Here is a 22384-nt window from a genome sequence, read left to right as displayed (position 1 = left end):
GATGATAAGGGCTTACATTTGCCTGCTGTTAGAGGTGGACATATGTCACACATTATGTTTCGCATGAATTTGCCAACCCTGAAGAATATATTTTTAAAACAATACTTAATAATTTTTGAACTTAATACAGTTAAAATTTAAAAACAAAATGTATACTTCTTATTTGGCCACCCTGTATCTAGTTCTTACATCTATATCTTCGGTTTACACAAAATACCTACCAAATAAAAACTAGAAACAATCAAAAAAATAAACTATAAAACTAATCACTATGGTCCAGAAACTCGTTTACACTATTCAATTTAATTCATTTATTTAATCAAGTAACATGACTCATAAAATTTGTTAGTATACAATACAATATTAATTCTTATATCTAATGTTAGTATATAATTAATAAATTAAACATAATATGGGCTGCAAGACACATGCATCTCACAGCAACGCCTCAAGTATGGACAGTCGAAGCTGTCAGCAATTGAGCGCAGGATGGGGTTGGGGCTGTCCCGCATCCGGCACACCAGGCATGAGCATCGCTTGCGTATGGTCGCATGAAAGCAATCCATACGCGCCTCCGACTTTCTAGACTAGTATTTTTATACAATTTTGATGTTTGACGATCCTTTTGTGAAATTCTTATTATTAAGTTTACCATATCTATAATAATTCAATGTTTTTTTTAGAACAATAATAACTGCATCAATAAATTGCTCTGATATTTACATTAAGATGATATTTGTAAAATTTAACGATTTAAAAGTGCTTGTTGCTAGGCCTATTTGAATAAATAATATTTTGACTTTGACTTTGACCGCAAACATCCCAGATGCGCTACAGAAGCAGGGCAGCCCCACCAACACCCGAAACGCGTTATTATATTGTATTCGGTACTATAAAACCAATGCTTGAGTAGGTAATATACTTTTTGAATAATGTTCTTACTTACACGTATTTTACAAAATTACATTATTTATATAGTGCCATCTTACAAACCTTTGTCAAATTTTATCTCATTCTAATAAATGGAAATGGCAAAACGAGGGATAGGGACAAACGATTATCAATATTTTGTTAGATTCGACAACACAAAACCTATTTAAAATATTCTCCTGTAACTTTGATACACAAATGAAAGCGTTTGTTAAAAAGTATGTTCTGGTGTTGCGGGTGTCCATGGGCTGCGGTAATCGCTTACCATCAGGTGATCCGTCTGCTCGTTTGCCTCCTATATTATAAAAAATGTGCCGCAGTAAAAATCTACGTATTTTTAGACTTATTTTATTTTTTTATTTCCAATTTAACAGAAACGTTTTGTATTTCTTTTATACCACGACAGTTGCAAACAAGCATACGGCCCGCCTTATGATAAGCAGTCACCGCAGCCTATGGACGCCTGCACACTCCAGAGGTGTTACATGCGCGTTGCCGACCCTTTAAATGTTACCTAATAACTAATAATATCTATATAGAACAAACCTTTTAGGTGTTAAGGTGTTAACCTTTCAAAAGCACTAACTGAAGCTACCTGCCGCTAGGGTTGTCATTATGAACATTTGGAATATTTTGTCAAAAATCCGGACATTCAAAACTCCAGACATTTTCTGGACGATCATTCTTCCCACATGGACGATAACGTCCACGATTTACCATCATCAGTACACTAGTTACGGTAACATTACTACGATATAATACGGTTCATTTTATATAAAACTAGTGGGTAAAAAAAAAAAAAACTTACCATATCAGGAAGAGCGAGTTCTCCTGACAAAGGTGTCTTCATACCTACTAGGAGGGCTCAACACTTGTAACAATTGTATACGTGTTTTTTCACGAAATATTTTTTATTTATAATATAAAAGTGTCAATTAAATCCCTTATTCCAAATTCGTGGGCCACTAGCCCCTTAACTTGTCATAAATCATAAATCATATATTTATTTGTAAACATATCATACAAATGTAAATAAGAAAGTATCACTATGCTTAGCCATTAGGCATACAAATATTGTCCAGATGGTGCATGCATATTTACAAACTTAATCTATAAATTTTAATTTAATAATATAATTTAATGTAATTTAATAATAGCCATTCGTACATATATCTACTTAATTAATATTTACCCTGAATCAGACAGGTATTCTCCAATCGAGTAGTACGCTTTCCTAACTAAAAATTTAAACGGACTCTTTTTGAATAATCCTATGTCATCTAATGTAGTAATATGGTCTGGCAGAATGTTATAAAGTTTAGGAGCCGTGCCGAAAACACTTTTGGCAAGAAAAGTCGTTTTTATTGATTTTGTATAAATTTTGTTGCAACGACGAGCACTATTGGTAACAGAAAATTGGCCAATGTTATTTTTAACATACACCGCTACTTCGTAAATATACAGGCAGGGTAATGTCAGTATGTCGAGACTCATGAAATTCGATTTGGAGGTTTCGGTTTGAGGTCATCATGCAATAGCTACATTATAACCTTCCTTTGCTTCTACTCAACTCTAAACTTTTAACTAACTTCTATTAGTTGGCTTAGGGTCCTTAAAAACTAAGACACTCGCCAAGTTCCCCCTCAATCCTGATAAAGGATCAAAAATTCCTCGTCAAAAGGAGTTTTGTTTAAAAAAAATATTGAAGACCTGATTCTCACAGATTCTGATGTTTTTGGGTTTTTCCAACTCAGAATCACAAGCATATTCAATCTTCAATTCTTGATGATAGAAATTGTAGTTTCCTTTCCACTACGTGACACAGGTGAAAAAAAAGTTCACACTAAATCGTGACGTAACGGAACGGACATTTTGGGACATTTTTAGGGTTCCGTAGCCAAATGGCATAAAACGGAACCCTTATAGTTTCGCCATGTCCGTCTGTCTGTCTGTCTGTCTGTCTGTCTGTCCGAGGCTTTGCTCCGTGGTCGTTAGTGCTAGAAAGCTGAAATTTGGCATGGATATATAAATCAATAAAGCCGACAAAGTCGTACAATGAAATCTAAAAAAATTTTTTTTTTAGGGTACCTCCCCTACACGTAAAGTGGGGGTGAATTTTTTTTTTCGCTTCAACCCTAGAGTGTGGGGTATCGTTGGAAAGGTCTTTCAAAACTAATAGGGGTTTTCAAGAAACATTTTTTGATAAAGTGAATATATTCGGAGATAATCGCTCCGAAAGAAAAAAAAAATGTGTCCCCCCCCTCTAACTTTTGAACCATAGGTCCAAAAAATATGAAAAAAATCGTGGAAGTAGAGCTTAAGAAAGACATTAAATGAAAACTATAGCGGACATGATCAGTTTAGCTGTTTTTGAGTTATCGCAAAAAGTTTTCCCTTCATAGTAAAAAGACTTACTTTGATTAGGTACTGATTATGCAAATTTGCCTATTTGTTTAACTCGGGTGAAAGGTACCATTTACTACACTTAAAGCTCCAGTTTAGCTTATTGTGACGGAAGAGTAACTACGGAACCCTACACTGAGCGTGGCCCGACATGCTCTTGGCCGGTTATTTTATGGTAGGGTGGAGAATGCTAACGATTCTGATTAGAATGAGCCTAAGAAAGTCGAGAGTTATAAGAATCAGGTTGTTGATATTTATTTTTTTGACGACCGGTTTGGCCTAGTGGGTAGTGAACCTGCCTACGAAGCTGATGGTTCCGGGTTCAAATCCTGGTAAGGGCATTTAGTCGTGTGATGTGCATGGATATTTGTTCCTGAGTCATGGGTGTTTTCTATGTATTTAAGTATTTATAAATATTTATATATTATATATATATCGTTGTCTAAGTACCCTCAATACAAGCCTTATTGAGCTTACTGTGGGACTTAGTCAATTTGTGTAATAGCGTCCTATAATATTTATTTATTATTATTTATTCTAGAAAACGCCCTTCTCTCATCTACTCAAAGGTTAAGGAGGAGATGCCTTAAAGGGCCTTCGCCTTTGTACATAGTTATTCCTTCTTTATTAAAAGTTTCTTTCTTTATAAAAAGATTACTTTTACTTCTAAAAATCTGACATATCAAAAAAAATCCTGACTAGCAATGTGCCAAAGAAAATTTTCAAAAATTGCTAAGTCGTCATGAAATTTTCTCGGTATTTTTCTGGACGTTTACTGCCAAACCTTATTACAATTTGTTTCGATTTATATGAAAATTTAATAGACGCTAATAAATTACATAAATAGTAAATGAAACAGTCGTCAACAGTTAATAACACCCTTAACCTAAACGGGAACTTTCCATAAATTGCGGACATTTTGAAAATGTTTTGCAACTTGCACATTGCTAATCCTAACATTATGGCAACCCTACCGCCAATACTATCAAGTGGAGCAAACACATTACCTCTCCGGGCAATGTTGGATAATGTGTTTTCTGACATAACCTCACTTTGTCAGTGCTTTGAAATTCTATCGTTATGAATTGTTTTTAGAATAACGATAGATTTTAGTAATCTAAATTCGAGATGGATAACGTTTTTTTGGAACATATGTCATATTTTATCGTAGAAATTATAGGACATTATTACACAAATTGACTAAGCCCCACAGTAAGCTCAATAAAAGTGATGTGGATACTTAGACAACAATATATATATAATAAATTTAAAAGTGGAAAAATTACTGTCTTGGGTGAGACTTGAACTCAGAATCAGATTCAGAGGCCGTCAGTTCAAGTCTCACCCAAGACAGTAATTTTTTCACTTTTAAATTTATCCTAAGCTTAACAGCAATAGCATATTCTACTCTTTATTTAGGGGGCACCACAAGCTTTCGGAAATTGTCACATACTTGGAAATTTCGACCCATACCACCGAGCTCAGGTGGCCGAGCGGTTCAGGCAATTTTTTTTATTGGATAATGGTAAGCATTTGACCACAATCTCACCTGATGGTAAGTGCCGATGCAGTCTAGGATGGAACATGCTTACCTAAATGATCTATTCACTCTCGATTGAAAAATATCCAAGTTATAGTGGACTGGGAATAGATTTGCAAAAAGTGAATTCCACTCCTTAGCCGTTCGCATGATAAAGCTGGATGCGTGACGTAACGGAACGGACATTTTGGGACATTTTTAGGGTTCCGTAGCCAAATGGCATAAAACGGAACCCTTATAGTTTCGCCATGTCCGTCTGTCTGTCTGTCTGTCTGTCTGTCTGTCCGAGGCTTTGCTCCGTGGTCGTTAGTGCTAGAAAGCTGAAATTTGGCATGGATATATAAATCAATAAAGCCGACAAAGTCGTACAATGAAATCTAAAAAAATTTTTTTTTTTAGGGTACCTCCCCTACACGTAAAGTGGGGGTGAATTTTTTTTTTCGCTTCAACCCTAGAGTGTGGGGTATCGTTGGAAAGGTCTTTCAAAACTAATAGGGGTTTTCAAGAAACATTTTTTGATAAAGTGAATATATTCGGAGATAATCGCTCCGAAAGAAAAAAAAAAATGTGTCCCCCCCCTCTAACTTTTGAACCATAGGTCCAAAAAATATGAAAAAAATCGTGGAAGTAGAGCTTAAGAAAGACATTAAATGAAAACTATAGCGGACATGATCAGTTTAGCTGTTTTTGAGTTATCGCAAAAAGTTTTCCCTTCATAGTAAAAAGACTTACTTTGATTAGGTACTGATTATGCAAATTTGCCTATTTGTTTAACTCGGGTGAAAGGTACCATTTACTACACTTAAAGCTCCAGTTTAGCTTATTGTGACGGAAGAGTAACTACGGAACCCTACACTGAGCGTGGCCCGACATGCTCTTGGCCGGTTATTTTATGGTAGGGTGGAGAATGCTAACGATTCTGATTAGAATGAGCCTAAGAAAGTCGAGAGTTATAAGAATCAGGTTGTTGATATTTATTTTTTTGACGACCGGTTTGGCCTAGTGGGTAGTGAACCTGCCTACGAAGCTGATGGTTCCGGGTTCAAATCCTGGTAAGGGCATTTAGTCGTGTGATGTGCATGGATATTTGTTCCTGAGTCATGGGTGTTTTCTATGTATTTAAGTATTTATAAATATTTATATATTATATATATATCGTTGTCTAAGTACCCTCAATACAAGCCTTATTGAGCTTACTGTGGGACTTAGTCAATTTGTGTAATAGCGTCCTATAATATTTATTTATTATTATTTATTCTAGAAAACGCCCTTCTCTCATCTACTCAAAGGTTAAGGAGGAGATGCCTTAAAGGGCCTTCGCCTTTGTACATAGTTATTCCTTCTTTATTAAAAGTTTCTTTCTTTATAAAAAGATTACTTTTACTTCTAAAAATCTGACATATCAAAAGAAATCCTGACTAGCAATGTGCCAAAGAAAATTTTCAAAAATTGCTAAGTCGTCATGAAATTTTCTCGGTATTTTTCTGGACGTTTACTGCCAAACCTTATTACAATTTGTTTCGATTTATATGAAAATTTAATAGACGCTAATAAATTACATAAATAGTAAATGAAACAGTCGTCAACAGTTAATAACACCCTTAACCTAAACGGGAACTTTCCATAAATTGCGGACATTTTGAAAATGTTTTGCAACTTGCACATTGCTAATCCTAACATTATGGCAACCCTACCGCCAATACTATCAAGTGGAGCAAACACATTACCTCTCCGGGCAATGTTGGATAATGTGTTTTCTGACATAACCTCACTTTGTCAGTGCTTTGAAATTCTATCGTTATGAATTGTTTTTAGAATAACGATAGATTTTAGTAATCTAAATTCGAGATGGATAACGTTTTTTTGGAACATATGTCATATTTTATCGTAGAAATTATAGGACATTATTACACAAATTGACTAAGCCCCACAGTAAGCTCAATAAAAGTGATGTGGATACTTAGACAACAATATATATATAATAAATTTAAAAGTGGAAAAATTACTGTCTTGGGTGAGACTTGAACTCAGAATCAGATTCAGAGGCCGTCAGTTCAAGTCTCACCCAAGACAGTAATTTTTTCACTTTTAAATTTATCCTAAGCTTAACAGCAATAGCATATTCTACTCTTTATTTAGGGGGCACCACAAGCTTTCGGAAATTGTCACATACTTGGAAATTTCGACCCATACCACCGAGCTCAGGTGGCCGAGCGGTTCAGGCAATTTTTTTTATTGGATAATGGTAAGCATTTGACCACAATCTCACCTGATGGTAAGTGCCGATGCAGTCTAGGATGGAACATGCTTACCTAAATGATCTATTCACTCTCGATTGAAAAATATCCAAGTTATAGTGGACTGGGAATAGATTTGCAAAAAGTGAATTCCACTCCTTAGCCGTTCGCATGATAAAGCTGGATGCATAGCGTTTAGTGCAAATTATTGGCAGCGTAACAATGTAAGGGTAAAACGCAAGTCCACGTCTAGTCCAAAGGTGGCACAACGGAGATGGGGGGATTAGATTATGTAATCCCATCGCACACTTTTTTTTTTTTTTATACCACGACGGTGGCAAACAAGCATACGGACCGCCTGATGGTAAGCAGTCACCGTAGCCTATGGACGCCTGCAACACCAGAGGCATTACATGGGCGTTGCCGACCCTTTAAAAACCTGTACACTCCTTTTTTGAAGAACCCCATACTGTAGCCCCTCGGGAAAACCTCGGCAGGAAGCTCATTTTAAGTTCTAGGGTGTGAGGATGAACACCCTGCCGACGGCGAGCGGTGCGGTGATAGAAAGCGGCCGTTGGCATAATGTCAAATAATTCTTCAGAGCACAGCCCATTGTACAAGCGGTAGAACACACACAAGGAGGCAAAGTCAAAGCGGTATTGAACCTTTAAGTCTAAGGAGACTTAAAGGTTCAATACCGCTTGTGAGTTTGGGATCGTCGACGATTCGTACAGCGCGCCTTTAGACTGAGTCGAATGGTCGAAGCTGGCATGCAGGTGCTCCTGCCCAAAGGTGACAGCAATACTCCATATGGGGTCTGAACTTCCCGAAATCTGTCGCATAAACGGAGGACGCTGGTTCAATTCCAGCCCTGGGCACTGGATGCCTTGGTCATTTTTTCCTTTAAAGTTTGTAAGCAGTAACATATGTATATTTCATTCCAATGTCTTATCAAATAATTTGATCCCAAAACCTGCCCTTGGAGTTCCGCTATCTGTCCTCCATATCTCATTATACGTCACCTCGAAGTTTAATTTCCTGTCAGTGGTACAAAAATTTTACCAACGTTGGAGTCCAGGATATTAGGGAAGCGATAAACGTCAGTTGATATCATACTTTTTTCTGCAGATCCATTTGGAATTTGTTTTGGTGTAGTAACAATTATAAATAATTTATTACAATCATTGATTACTTACTCGTATTTAGCATAAGATCATATGGGGTATAAAATAAACACGTATTCCATGGTTGCATTCATATAAAAAAAAACCGGGCAAGTGCGAATCGGACTCGCGCACGAAGGGTTCCTTACCATTATAAAAACGGCAATTTTTTTTTTGTATGGGAGCCCCCCTTAAATATTTATATTATTCTGTTTTTAGTATTTGTTGTTATAGCGGCAACAAAAATACATCATCTGTGAAAATTTCAACTGTCTAGCCAGACGGATGGACGGACAGCGAAGTCTCAGTAATAGGGTCCCGTTTGACCCCTAGATAAGACTTAAAAATAGTGATGGTTGACATGTGCCTGAACTAGGATTCTGTATTTCAGGAACAGAAACAGTTTATTTTGTTTATAGTTCACATTGATAGCAAACAGCATACGGCCCCCCTGATGGTAAGCAGTCACCGTAGCTTGCAACACCATTTTGCTCGGGGCTAGAGAAGAGCATTATATTAGGATTCCCTAAAAGTGTTTCTATTGCCTCAAACTCCTCAAAGTTTCTCTTCACTCATATTATCTTAAATGCTTTCTTCATAATAAGTGAAAGAAATGTAATATTATTTTTAGGGTTCCGTAGCCAAATGGCAAAAAACGGAACCCTTATGGATTCGTCATGTCTGTCTGTCTGTCCGTCCGTATGTCACAGCCACTTTTTTCCGAATCTATAAGAACCATACTGTTGAAACTTGGTAAGTAGATGTATGCTGTGAACCGCATTAAAATTTTCACACAAAAATAGAAAAAAAAACACTAAATTTTGGGGGTTCCCCATACTTAGAACAAAAACGCATAATGTTTTTTATCCAACACATACGTGTGGGGTATCTATGAATAGGTCTTCAAATAAGTATAATATTGATGTTTCTGATATCATTTTTTTCTAAACTGAATAGTAGTTTAACAGTCCAGACGCGGTTTATTTATTTAGTATAAATTTTATTTTGACACTTGGAGAGACTTTACACCTCCAAATTTTATTAGTATTAGTACTCTGACATTGGGGACCTTTTACATCTCCAGATTTAATGTGTTTTTAACCATAGAGACTATACATCTCTATTGTATTGTATTAATTATTTATTTTAAGATTATTATAATATAATGTTTACCCAGGTATTGGCTGTTGTATTTATAAATGTTGTTATGTATTTTTCATGTCACTATATGATGTTACCATAAATGTTGTATTGACTTGTAAAAGAGCCCTTGAGGCCTACTTGCAGAATAAATTTTTGAATTTTGAATTTTGCGCGAGAGACACTTCCAAAGTGTTGTCGTGTTGGATGCCAAGACACAGTTTGGGTCGCTGCGCCAGAGGAGTAAGTAGTAAGTAATTTTAAGTGATTTGCAACATTGTAAACGGGGTTTAGATATTAATAAGGGTTCTCAAAAATGTTTCGTTCGAGTATCTTAACTATCATCTAAGTTCAGCGCACCCTAAACAGTAGAAATGTCTGCAGCGAGCATTATCCTAATATCGCGTTAGTAATGCTACATTACCTCACGAACATCAGTGATGGATGTCTACGCGCTCACATCTTTGGTTTGTAATGTTAAATTACTTTGAAGATCTATTTTATGATAAAATTATTGAGTGCTTATCGTTGCCGCCTCGAGGCTGGATACCGTACGTGGCTCGTGAGTTATTAGAATTTTTAATATCGTGAAAATTAAAGAAAAATAAAAAATACATTTTTACGGCAAAGTATAGCAACATTGATATTATTTTTTCATTCCTACGGGAAGCTGGGCGTCTTGGGATCGAATTTTTTTTAGGGAATTTATTTGTGTATTTGTCATAAATTATTGTTCCTGAGTTGTGTATTCTTAGCCGCATTTAGTGACTAAAATTTTTTTTTAAATCGTTCTGGTTTTTGAGTTCATGTCAAAAATTGGTTTTTGTAATAACTCAGTAAAAAACCACTGTGTGATTTGGTTTAGACATACCTACTGCCAAATTAATCCGTCAATATTAAATAAAACTTTACTTTTTTATTGTTAAGTTGTTCTTTTCACCAAGATGTAAAAAAAATAACCTGTCGTATACAGAAAGCACCTACAAAAACAAGCAAAAAAAAATTATGCCAATATTTCACAAACCTTATGTAATATTTTTTGACCTTAGGAATGCGTGGTTAAAATACTCAAGCTCACGGGGTATACCTACATTGAAATGACAGATCCACATAATTATATTCTAGACTGCTAAGCGACGGACTGCAAAAGGTGCTGTTTAGTGATAAAGATATTTTATTATTTAAGTAGGCATATTACAATGCGCTTATGAACGTCAAATAAAGCTACACCGGCTTTAACCCTACACCTCTGACCTGAGAAGATTTAAATCCCCCCTCAACTGGAGGATCGACAACATGGCAGGCCATTGCTTCGCTTTAAAGATTGCGCGAAGAGGGACATGATTGCCTTCCGTATCGACCACCGAGACTGGGAGAGGCTCGCAGAACAGCGGACGGAGTGGTGCAAAAGCGTTGTGGAGGGTCTCAGGTTTTGTGATAAGATCCGGTTCACTGCACTCGCTGACAAGAGGCAAAAACGTAGGTCAGGCCAGTAGTAGATCATGTCAGTCTTGCATTGGTCTATTCAGCTACCTAAAACGGTGTCTCTCCAGCGTTACACCATAAATCGTCTGCTATAGACGCAAAGGCCAATGATGATTGAAAAATATTTAACAGAAAACACGAAATATTCCATATATCTAGTTGTTATGAATATGAAGACGCCCTTAACCCGATCGGGAATAGAATCTGGAACCGTGCCCGCAGTTGTGAAACGTTCGAGAAATTATTAGCATTTTTCACCTGATAGCGACAAAGTGGAATCTGGCTTGCTCGGTCCCTTTCTACCTGGTATGTATGGAAAAGGATGGTCATTCATTAGTAAGTACAGTGGAACCTAGCTAACTGGAAATTAGACGAAAATCCTCGTTAATACGAAATAATTTGCCTTATCGTTCAAAGCCCAAATTCTCCAGCTGTTAAGATGAATTAACTGACGATTCTCTCCACTGTTATCCAGTACAAGTTTTACCTCTATAACTCATAAACTGAAATTTTACCTCATAATTCGATAAATAGACGTGTTCTTTCATCAACTCTATATCTCGCAATTATTTATCTACAGTATGTTTATTAACTAAAACCATTTACATACTAAAACCCGTTAATATTTCGGTCATACTGAGCAACTTTTATTATAGGGCCAACCCAGAAATCACGGAAAAAAATGACTTTCCCATAGAAAATTTCAACGCCAGACCAACCAAAACGCATGAAATAGCCAAATAGTAAAAGTTGCTCAGAATGACCTAAATATCAACAGGTTTGAGTAAATAGTTTTAGTTAATAAAGATATGGTATATGGAAGGTAGAGGTAAGGAACGAAATCTCTATAGGCAGAACTGTTGGAAAAGTGTCCAGCTGTCAGCTATAAAGCCAAAACTCTCCAGAGTAGCGCTAGAGTAGCTAAGAACCTATAAGTTATTGACTGTGTTTATGCTTTGTTTTTTTTTTCAAATATTCTAGGTACTGTATTTAAGGTTTTTTGACGGACACTTTTTGGTATATGGAGATTTCATTCCTTACCGAATTAAAACCTACGCGAACCTATTCAAGCCGATACACTTATTAAGACAAAAACTCGTTATAACGATTTTTTTGGCGTTTCCCTTCAGATTCGTGTTATAGAGGTTCTACTATACGAAATAAAATAAGTCAAAGGTTACCAGTATTAGGTTAGTTTATTGAATCCTGTAGCACATTTTTATTACCTTGTCACTATGCCTGTCACATTCTAATAAGTATGTAAGTGCGAAAGTGACAGGCATAATGAAAAGTGATAAAAATGGTGAGCCTACTGGTTACCACCGCGTTTGTTTTTTTGTACAAAATATTAATTAATCCAATGATTTTTCAGAGAAAAAAAATATGATAAAAAACGTTAAAGGCAATATTTATTTTTGGAAAAACTATAGTAGCCAATTGAAATTGAAACGCTTCAAAGGAGTGGTGCCCTGTATACGTGCAGCTTATGGACGTACTACACTCAGCGGGCCTACGGGGCCCTTCGGGTTCAATATAACAACGCGTTCCGGGTATTGGTGGGGCTGCCCCGCTTCTGTAGCGCATCAGGGATGTTTGCTGAAGCGCGCGTAGATTGCTTTTACACAACTATGCGCAAACGATGCACATCCCTGGTGCGCCGGGTGCGGGCCAGCCCCAACCCAATCCTGCGCTCGATTGCCGAGAGGTTTGACTGCCCATATTTGAGGCATTGTGATGACATGCATGTTTCTAGAAGTACCTATTATGTCTAACCACTAAGTAGGTGCTTCTAGAAACATAGCTGTCTTAGTAATTATTTAGTGATAAGTTTGTACATATTAACATAGCTGTAAGTTCATACTAACATACTTATGAGTCTAAAGTGACTTGAAATAAATGATTAAATAAAAAAAAATTAAGAGGCTGTCAATGCTAATACCTAAAGCGCGCACACTGTCTATTTGTATCGGAGTAAATGAGATAGCACTGTCGAAGGGAATAATAAGAAAAATATTTAAATAAAAAAGTGGATTATTAGTTACCACGGTTTAGATATAAATGTTTTGAAATTGTGATTTTGATTGCAGACCCATAAGTCAAAATAATAAAGACATAAAACCGTTTAATTGTGATTTTAAGACCAATCTTTGCAATTATTTTCTATCGAGCCGATTTCGTTCAATCATGTATCGAGTACAACCACGGTCTTTGCAATATAACTAATATGAACATATATATTTCTTACTTGACTAAAACAAATAGTCTTTCTTAAAAAACTGTTTAAGTAACATCAATTTCAAGGATCATTGGGTGTTGACAGCCTCTTAAACAAGGATCAGCAGATTTTATGTTAATAGTGGTAGGTAATAATACCCATTCGGAAAAGAGCTTTTTCTTCCCTACTAGGAGGTATCAAAATGGTACTTTTCTTTCCTGCTAATAGTCAAAGCGGCACTTTTCTGTTAGAACACTATTTTTTTAATGCATACTATTTTTATTTTCCTTAAAAAAACCCTCATAGATGATGTGAAAAGCAGCATGTGTCATGATTTCCGAATACGAGCCCACTGCTCTACCAACTGAGCTACTGAAACTTACCCGTTCACAACGAATATTTCCACCATATCCTACGGTAGTAGAAAACGGTGTTACTTTGCACCCAAAACGATGGGTATATTTTGCCCTTATTCATTGCTTCAGATATTTAAAAAAATATTCATCAGGCGGACGCATGTTTTATCGATAAAAATATTTTAGATAAGACTTTATGCTTAATAAATAAATTCTTCTGAATATTTAATAATGAATAGTTAAAAAAATATTCAAAATTTCCTTAAAGTGGAGTAAATATTGGAGCACAGCAGCACTATTTTACGGTAGTATATAAGGTATACGAAATGGCCGCGTTCCATTGCTAATGAGTGCAGAATATCCCATAGATAAATGCCTAGGTCACCTAGGAATTCTGTGTCGCTCCGCTGCCCCTCAAAGTAAACACCTACCATCCACGTAGACATGCAATAAAAATAATCGCACGCCGTTCTCATGAGTGTCTCATCTTTTTTTAGATTTCAGCCAACTAATAAGAGAACCAGCATAAGTCTGTTTGCTTTTGGCGCGCGCACTACTGTAAGTTTAAAAAAACAATCAGTTTTTTTTTTAAACAACACTAAGTTTAAGTCTGAGGCTGAAAAATAGTGCAGTGTATCTTTTACGGGCAGTTTAATGGCCAGTGGAGACCTTAATGGGTCTATAATGTGTTCTGCTTGTGACATTTAACCTAAATTGCTTACTCATTTATCAGCCAGTGACTTTTTTTGGATTCCAATTTCAAATTAGGAATCAAATATGTGAAAGTGATTTGGAGATAAATGTTTAAAATTCCCAGTGCGCGCGATTTTAAATTTGGAATAGAAAACGTTCAAATGATGAAAGAAAAATATTACGGTTTATTAATTTTTATGAGTGGCCAGTGTGAGTGGATGGTGACAGGTGTAACGGATTTATTGTGGATGAAGTTTGAGAGTTAGTGTTTTCGGTCATTCTGCAATGTATGCCTCTTTAAATACATTTTATACGGAGTTGCGGTACCTAATTAGTCCGAAGACGTTTTAAAGATTTAACGGTTGTTTTACGAGCGACGTGACTAAAAATCTAAGCCCAGGTTTTGCCTGCTCGATAATAGCAAAATTATGTTGACGGAGGAATAATAGTGGAATTACGTCACGGGAAATGTTACATATTTGCTGTTATAAAACTTTTTGTTCCAAAAATGCTACTGAGCAGTGCATTCTCGTGTTACGTACAATAAATGAAACTGACTGGAAACTTGCGGTATCTTAATTATGTGCCATTTTTAGGGTTCCGTAGCCAAATGGCAAAAAACGGAACCCTTATGGATTCGTCATGTCCGATTATGTCACAGCCACTTTTTTCCGAAACTATAAGAACTATACTGTTCAAACTTGATAAGGAGATGTATTCTATGAACCGCATTAAGATTTTCTCACAAAAAATAGAAAAAAGAAAACAATAAATTTTGGGGGTTCCCCATACTTAGAACTGAAACTCAAAAAATTTTTTATCATCAAACACGTATGTGTGGGGTATCTATGGATAGGTTTCTAATATCATTGTTTTCTAAACTGAATAGTTTGCGCGAGAGACACTTCCAAAGTGGTAAAATGTGTAACTTCTAAAATAAGAGAATGATAAAACTAATACCCCCCCCCCCCCCCCCCCCCTGTAACTTCTAAAATAAGAGAATGATAAAACTATTAAAAATATATTACCATCCAAACTTCCACCGAAAATTGGTTTGAAGGAGATCTAGTAAGTAGTTTTTTTTAATACGTCATAAATGGTATAGAACCCTTCATGGGCGAGTCTGACTCGCACTTGGGCGCTTTTTTATTATAAGGTAAATTGCCTTCACGAGATAATTAAATTCTTAAAGTAAAACTTTGGTATTTATCTAAATATCTGTACATGTTATATTGTTATGTCTCTTGTCTGTGCGACTTGTACAAGTAATAATTAGTAACATTCTGTATATATTATATTTTTATGTCTCTTGTAGTAATAATTATATGAAAAATATTCATACTGGATATATAGAGAGTATTACTAACTAACTAGGCTAAATTTAAAATAGGCCCTTGAGGCATTGTACCGAGGACGCTGGCGGCATTTCCTCGTTGTATCGCAATACTGATACGTTGTGCGAGGAAGCCGCCAGCTCTTCGGTCATCAGTTATGTCAATCAGACGCTTCGCAATTTCTACAATAAACTTTATTGTATAAGAAAGGGAATTCCTGACTTATCTGTGATATTGTCCCAAACATAATTTATGGAGAAGTCGCCTCTAGGGATAGTACATTAAAAGTTAATGGCTCCTAGACATATATCAAGTTTTTCTAATTCTAGTCGTAAAAATATCTCTCCTCTAAGTATGCAAAGTAAAAATTTTCCTTTGATTCTCCTAATTTAGCGATGTCTACAGGAAAGACGTAAACGAAGTAAGCATTCAATAAAATGTGAATTTTGACTCAGTTCAAACATTTCAAACTATTCAAATTCACACTTTAGATACCTGTCAGGTGTAGTGACATTCTCATATAAACATCTACACTCAAACCGACGTAGCCACATACCAAAAAGCGAGCAATTACTAGCGATTTATTAGTCATTCGCAAGCTGTCAGCTCGCACCTGCTGTGAGACTTTCGTGGTTGGAGCAATAGCGATAAACTAACCAATAACGATTTCATTAACTACAGATTTAAACAGGCACCAGCACTTTGATACGTTTTCTTCAGACTTGGGAATTTTATGTTATCCCTACGCAGGAATCATGAGATCTTTCGATTTGAATAGGAGAAATTATCCATATTTTTTGGTCCTTCCATTCTGTCGTCATACAAAGTCTATGAAAATAGTAAAGGAATGGGAATAAAATCTTAGGTTCCGTAGCCAAATGGCAAAAAACGGAACCCTTATAAATTCGTAATGTCCGTTTATGTTACAGCCACTTTTTTCCGAAACTATAAGAGCTATACTGTTCAAACTTGGTAAGTAGATGTATTCTATGAACCGCGTTAAGATTTTTACACAAAAATAGAAAAAAATATATATAAAATTTGGGGGTTCCCCATACTTAGAACTGAAACTCAAAAAATCTTTTTTCATCAAACCCATACGTGTGGGATAGGTCTTCAAAAATGATATTTAGGTTTCTAATATCATTTTTTTCTAAACTGAATAGTTTGCGCAAGAGACATGTCCAAAGTGAAAAAATGTATCCCCCCCCCCTGTAATTTCTAAAATAACAGAATGAAAAATCAAAAAAAAAAAATGATATACATTACCATGCAAACTTCCACCGAAAATTGGTCAAGTCTGGCCAGTTTTAATTGGATCGGTTCAGTAATTCGTGTGCAACATCTAGTTACTAGATTCTTGTACAAGATAGTTTAATACAGACGCACTAAAAACCGTAATCGTAATTTGGCTGAAACCGACATTTTTTCCCATTTTTTTATAATTATTATGTGTATTGTAATTTCGCTAACAGACGTCTGCCCAGTACAATATTAATTTTGACGGAACAAGACTAATATTTACGATAAAAATACAAAGTAAGCAATCAGATGTCAGAGAATTTTATATGAGATAAAAGTGTCTGCTTAACGAACTCATAAATTTAAAATTAAAGCAAAATGTTTAAATTGAATGAATTATTTTATGAAGAGACGAAAATTATTAAAAGAAAATAAATATTTGAGGACTTCTATTAAAAATAATTTATCAATAAGAAGACAGTTGCTAAACTAAGGTCACGGACTTAGCTAGTTGAGCCATTTAGGGTTCAAGCTAATTTGGTTTTTAAATCCATGTACAACTCTTATTTTTTATATTTTTAGAAAAATAATAAAAATAACTTGAAAATCAAAAAGCCTATTGTGTACTTACATATTCACAATTAATGAATTTGACGAATTTTCTTAGATTTTGATCTGGAACTCGTATTAAGAAAAATAGACAGATTTCAAAATGATGATAGTCTCAAAATTAGCTTGACAACGTCACATAAATAGTAAATTTGAATAGAACGTTCATTTGCTCATGACAACAGTACCCCTAGTGTAACTTTGATCGACATCATAACGTGACGAACGCGTTTGCGTTAAGTCTCATTTTGTATAGGAATTTGAGTTTCCAAAACGTCCCGCTTGGCGCGCTCTTTCGAAATCCAATACAAAATGAGACTAAACGCAAACGCGTACGTCACGTTTGGAAATCGAATTTATTTACACTAGGGGTACTGATCATACCAGTATCAACATTTCATATAGTTTACGTAACATGAAGACTAGTTACACTTAACCCGTAGCCACACTTAGCCGTATTTAATTGACCTTACATAATTCCATAACTTTTTCCGCGTAAACTCTTCAAACATTCTATATCACAGCTAATCCATATACAGTACCGGCCAATAATATACATATCACCTCCATGTTTTTATAGTTGGTCAAACCAATTTGTCAGTAAATAAGAACAATAAAAACTATACTCATCCTTTTCTTTTGGATGCTAGTACTAGTGTAAGACAAAGATAGTATGACTCCCTCTGTCTATGTTTGAAATGAGATAGCCCTTTGACAGACTATATGTTACATTTTATTTATTTATTTGTAAGTGATTTCCACCTCACTACTTTAGGCAGTCTAGTAGACTTTGTGCGAGCGATGAGAAAAATTGGTCTCATTAATTTTTTCGTAGAGTTTTTTTTTTAATATATGTATTTAAATATATGTAGTCGACATCATTGTTTTATTAGAGCATTTTTAGTCATATGCTGAGTTTCATATTGTAATTCACAATAGTTTATTGCAGTATTCATGATTTATTTGTATAAAATGATTAGTAAAATATACAATCTACACTCTTCCCTTTATTGTGTACTCGTTCATACAAAAAAACCCGGCCAAGTGCGAGACGGACTCGCGCATCGAGGGTTCCGTACAAATCTGTAGGTATATATTGTTATATGATGTAAATAAAAAATTACGGTTTTCGCAATTTTTACTTGTCTATAAGAGCCCTTAATCCTTGGAGCGTTCTCCGATTTCACGAAATAACGCTCGATAGATGGCGTTGGCGCTCGGTACGCGAGCGCCGGCAACGCGACGCGCGTTTCAATGCAGACTAGAATAATCTTGATAGTTTTCAATATAATTTCAAGCAACATTAATTTTAGTGTCATATGATATCATATGGGCACTCTTTATTTTATTGTATATACACAGTAGTTTTTTTTTTATGTACACTACTACTAAGTGTACAGACTACAGAGTGTACTATAACCCTTGCTCTTTATTCTGTCTCTTTCACACCAATGGAAAATGAAGAAGTTCCTAAATGACTGCAGGTATAAATAAAGTATATTAGTGCGATAGAGAGACAGATAGTGTTTCGTTGTCGTATCGTAAACGAATGGCATGTTGGCCACACACTTGCTTAGTGCCTAGCCAAAATACCAATCGTTTGCGTATATTAGTGCGATAGAGAGAGAGTAGTGTTTCGTTGTCGTATCGTAAACGATTGGCATGTTGGCTACGCACCCATGATACCTAGCCAAGAAGCCAATCGATTGCGCATATTAGTGCGATAGAGTGACAGATAGTGTTTCCTTGTCGTATCGTAAACGTTTGGCATGTTGGCTACGCACCCATGCTGCCCAGCCAAGATGCCAATCGTTTGTGCATATTAGTACGAGAGAGAGACAGATAGTGTTTCGTTGTCGTATCGATTGGTGCTGCGTAGCCAAGATGCCAATCGTTTGCGCACATTAGTGCTATAGAGTTTCAGTGTTATTTGAAATCACGTTAGGGTTTGTATTATTATTTTTGACCCGAATGCAGTCCATCCAGGTTCTTATGATGGAGTCAGGAGTTGGTCAGGGGGCGTCCATTAATCGCGTCATACGTTTTTGGCTTGTTTTAGACCAATATGCGGTGTATTTTTTTCGATAACTAAAGAACAGTTTTCTAACAAATGAACCTAAGTACACGTGAAGGATAATAAGGGCGGAAAACTATTATTTTTATTTTATTGACTATAATACAGTATAGCACAGATGAAAAAAAAAAATACACGTGATACGTGTCCATACCCCCCCGTCCCCTGTGGTGATCATTGGTGATTTTATGCTGACCCCCTCCCCCCCCTATACAATATGACGCGATTAATGGACGCCCCCTCACCAGAACTCCTAATCTACTCATCATAATTCCATCGTCCTTGGGCTCAAAAGATTTGCCCTGACGAACACCATCGATCTAGATGAGGTCCAGGGTCTCATGACGGAGTCAGGAGTTGGTCACCAGAACTCCCCAGAACTCCTAATCTACTCATCATAACTCCATCGAGTTTGGGCTCAATAGATTTACCCTGATGAGCACCATCAATCTAGATGAAGTCCAGGGTCTCATGATGGAGTCAGGAGTAGGTCACTAGAACTCCTAATCTACTCATTATAATTCCATCGTGTTTGGGCTCAAAAGATTTGCCCTGACGAGTACCATCGATCTAAATGAAGTCCAGGGTCTCATGATGGAGTCAGGAGTTGGTCACCAGAACTCCTAATCTACTCATTATAATTCCATCGTGTTTGGGCTCAAAAGATTTGCCCTGACGAGTACCATCGATCTAGATGAAGTCCAGGGTCTCATGATGGAGTCAGGAGTTGGTCTTCATAATTCCTAATCTACTCATCATAACTCCATCGTGTTTGGGCTCAATAGATTTGCCCTCACGAGCACCATCAATCTAGATGATGTTCAGGGTCTCATGATGGAGTCAGGAGTTGGTCACTAGAACTCCTAATCTACTCATTATAATTCCATCGTGTTTGGGCTCAAAAGATTTGCCCTGACGAGTACCATCGATCTAGATGAAGTCCAGGGTCTCATGATGGTACTCGTCAGGGCAAATCTTTTGAGCCCAAACACGATGGAGTTATGATGAATAGACTAGGAGTTCTAGTGATCAACTCCTGAGTCCATCATGAGACCCTGGACCTGATGTAGATTGATGGTGCTCGTCAGGGCAACTCTATTGAGCCCATACACGATGGAGTTATGATGAGTAGATTAGGAGTTCTGGTGACCAACTCCTGACTCCATCATGAGACCCTGGACCTCATCTAGATCGATGGTGCTCGTCAGGGCAAATCTTTTGAGCCCAAACACGTTGGAATTATAATGAGTAGATTAGGAGTTCTAGTGACCAACTCCTGACTCCATCATGAGACCCTGGACTTTATCTAGATTGATGATGCTCGTCAGGGCAAATCTATTGAGCCCAAACACGATGAGGTTAAGATGAGTAGTTTAGGAGTTCTGGTGACCAACTGCTGACTCCATCATGAGACCCTGGACTTCATTTAGATCGATGGTGTTCGTCAGGGCAAATCTTTTGAGCCCAAACACGTTGGAATTATAATGAGTAGATTAGGAGTTCTAGTGACCAACTCCTGACTCCATCATGAGACCCTGGACCTCATCTAGATTGAAGGTGCTCATCAGGGCAACTCTGTTGAGCCCAAACACGATGGAATTATAATGAGTAGATTAGGAGTTCTAGTGACCAACTCCTGACTCCATCATGAGACCCTGGACCTCATCTAGATCGATGGTGTTCGTCAGGGCAAATCTTTTGAGCCCAAACACGATGGAGTTATGATGAGTAGATTAGGAGTTCTGGTAACCAGCTCCTGACTCCATCATGAGACCCTGGACCTCATCTAGATTGATGGTGCTCGTCAGGGCAACTCTATTGAACCCAAACACGATGGAGTTATGATGAGTAGATTAGGAGTTCTGGTGACCAGCTCCTGACTCCATCATGAGACCCTGGACCTCATCTAGATTGAAGGTGCTCGTCAGGGCAACTCTATTGAGCCCAAACACGATGGAGTTATCATGAGTAGAGTAGGAGTTCTGGTGACCAACTCCTGACTCCATCATGAGACCCTGGACCTCATCTAGATCGAGGGTGCTCATCAGGGCAAATCTTTTGAGCCCAAACACGTTGGAATTATAATGAGAAGATTAGGAGTTCTAGTGACCAACTCCTGACTCCATCATGAGATCCTGGACTTTATCTAGATTGATGATGCTCGTCAGGGCAAATCTATTGAGCCCGAACACGATGAGGTTATGATGAGTAGTTTAGGAGTTCTGGTGACCAACTCCTGACTCCATCATGAGACCCTGGGCCTCATCTAGTTCGATGGTGTTCATCAGGGCAAATCTATTGAGCCCAAACACGATGGAGTTATGATGAGTAGATTAGGAGTTCTGGTGACCAGCTCCTGACTCCATCATGAGACCCTGGACCTCATCTAGATTGATGGTGCTCGTCAGGGCAACTCTATTGAACCCAAACACGATGGAGTTATGATGAGTAGATTAGGAGTTCTGGTGACCAGCTCCTGACTCCATCATGAGACCCTGGACCTGATCTAGATTGAAGGTGCTCATCAGGGCAACTCTGTTGAGCCCAAACACGATGGAATTATAATGAGTAGATTAGGAGTTCTAGTGACCAACTCCTGACTCCATCATGAGACCCTGGACCTCATCTAGATCGATGGTGTTCGTCAGGGCAAATCTTTTGAGCCCAAACACGATGGGATTATAATTAGTAGATTAGGAGTTCTGGTGACCAACTCCTGACTCCATCGTGAGAACTTGGACTTCATCCGGGTCAAAAATAATAATGCAAACCCTAACGTGATTTCAAGTGAAAATGCGTTTTTCAGAAAATCGCAGCCAAATAACACTAGACCTTACTCATAGTGTTGTGTTCCTGCCGGTGAGTAAGGTTGCCAGAGCTCAACGAGGGGCGGGAGGGGGTTAGGGTCGGCAACGCGCATGTAACTCCTCTGGAGTTGCAGGCGTACATATGCGGGCCGTATG

At 37.1% G+C, this 22384-nt stretch overlaps 1 protein-coding gene across 2 annotated transcripts in view; it reads left to right on the top strand.

Moving 5' to 3' along the window:
* Positions 1-13961: 13961 nt before the first annotated feature.
* The window catches only part of LOC133523954 (RING finger protein nhl-1), a 174216-nt gene continuing 165793 nt past the window's right edge, over positions 13962-22384 (top strand). The window contains exon 1 of one of the 2 annotated variants that reach the window (XM_061859680.1): positions 13962-14027. The gene's annotated coding sequence lies outside the window, so the exon portion shown is untranslated. The remainder of the gene's footprint in view (positions 14028-22384) is intronic. The other variant, XM_061859683.1, reaches the window with a different exon arrangement.

The sequence above is a fragment of the Cydia pomonella genome, chromosome 13 (genome assembly GCF_033807575.1).
Source record: "Cydia pomonella isolate Wapato2018A chromosome 13, ilCydPomo1, whole genome shotgun sequence".
Taxonomy (NCBI): domain Eukaryota; kingdom Metazoa; phylum Arthropoda; class Insecta; order Lepidoptera; family Tortricidae; genus Cydia; species Cydia pomonella.
Note: the sequence above shows the minus strand (reverse complement) of the source record. Positions and strands in the feature narration are given on the sequence as shown.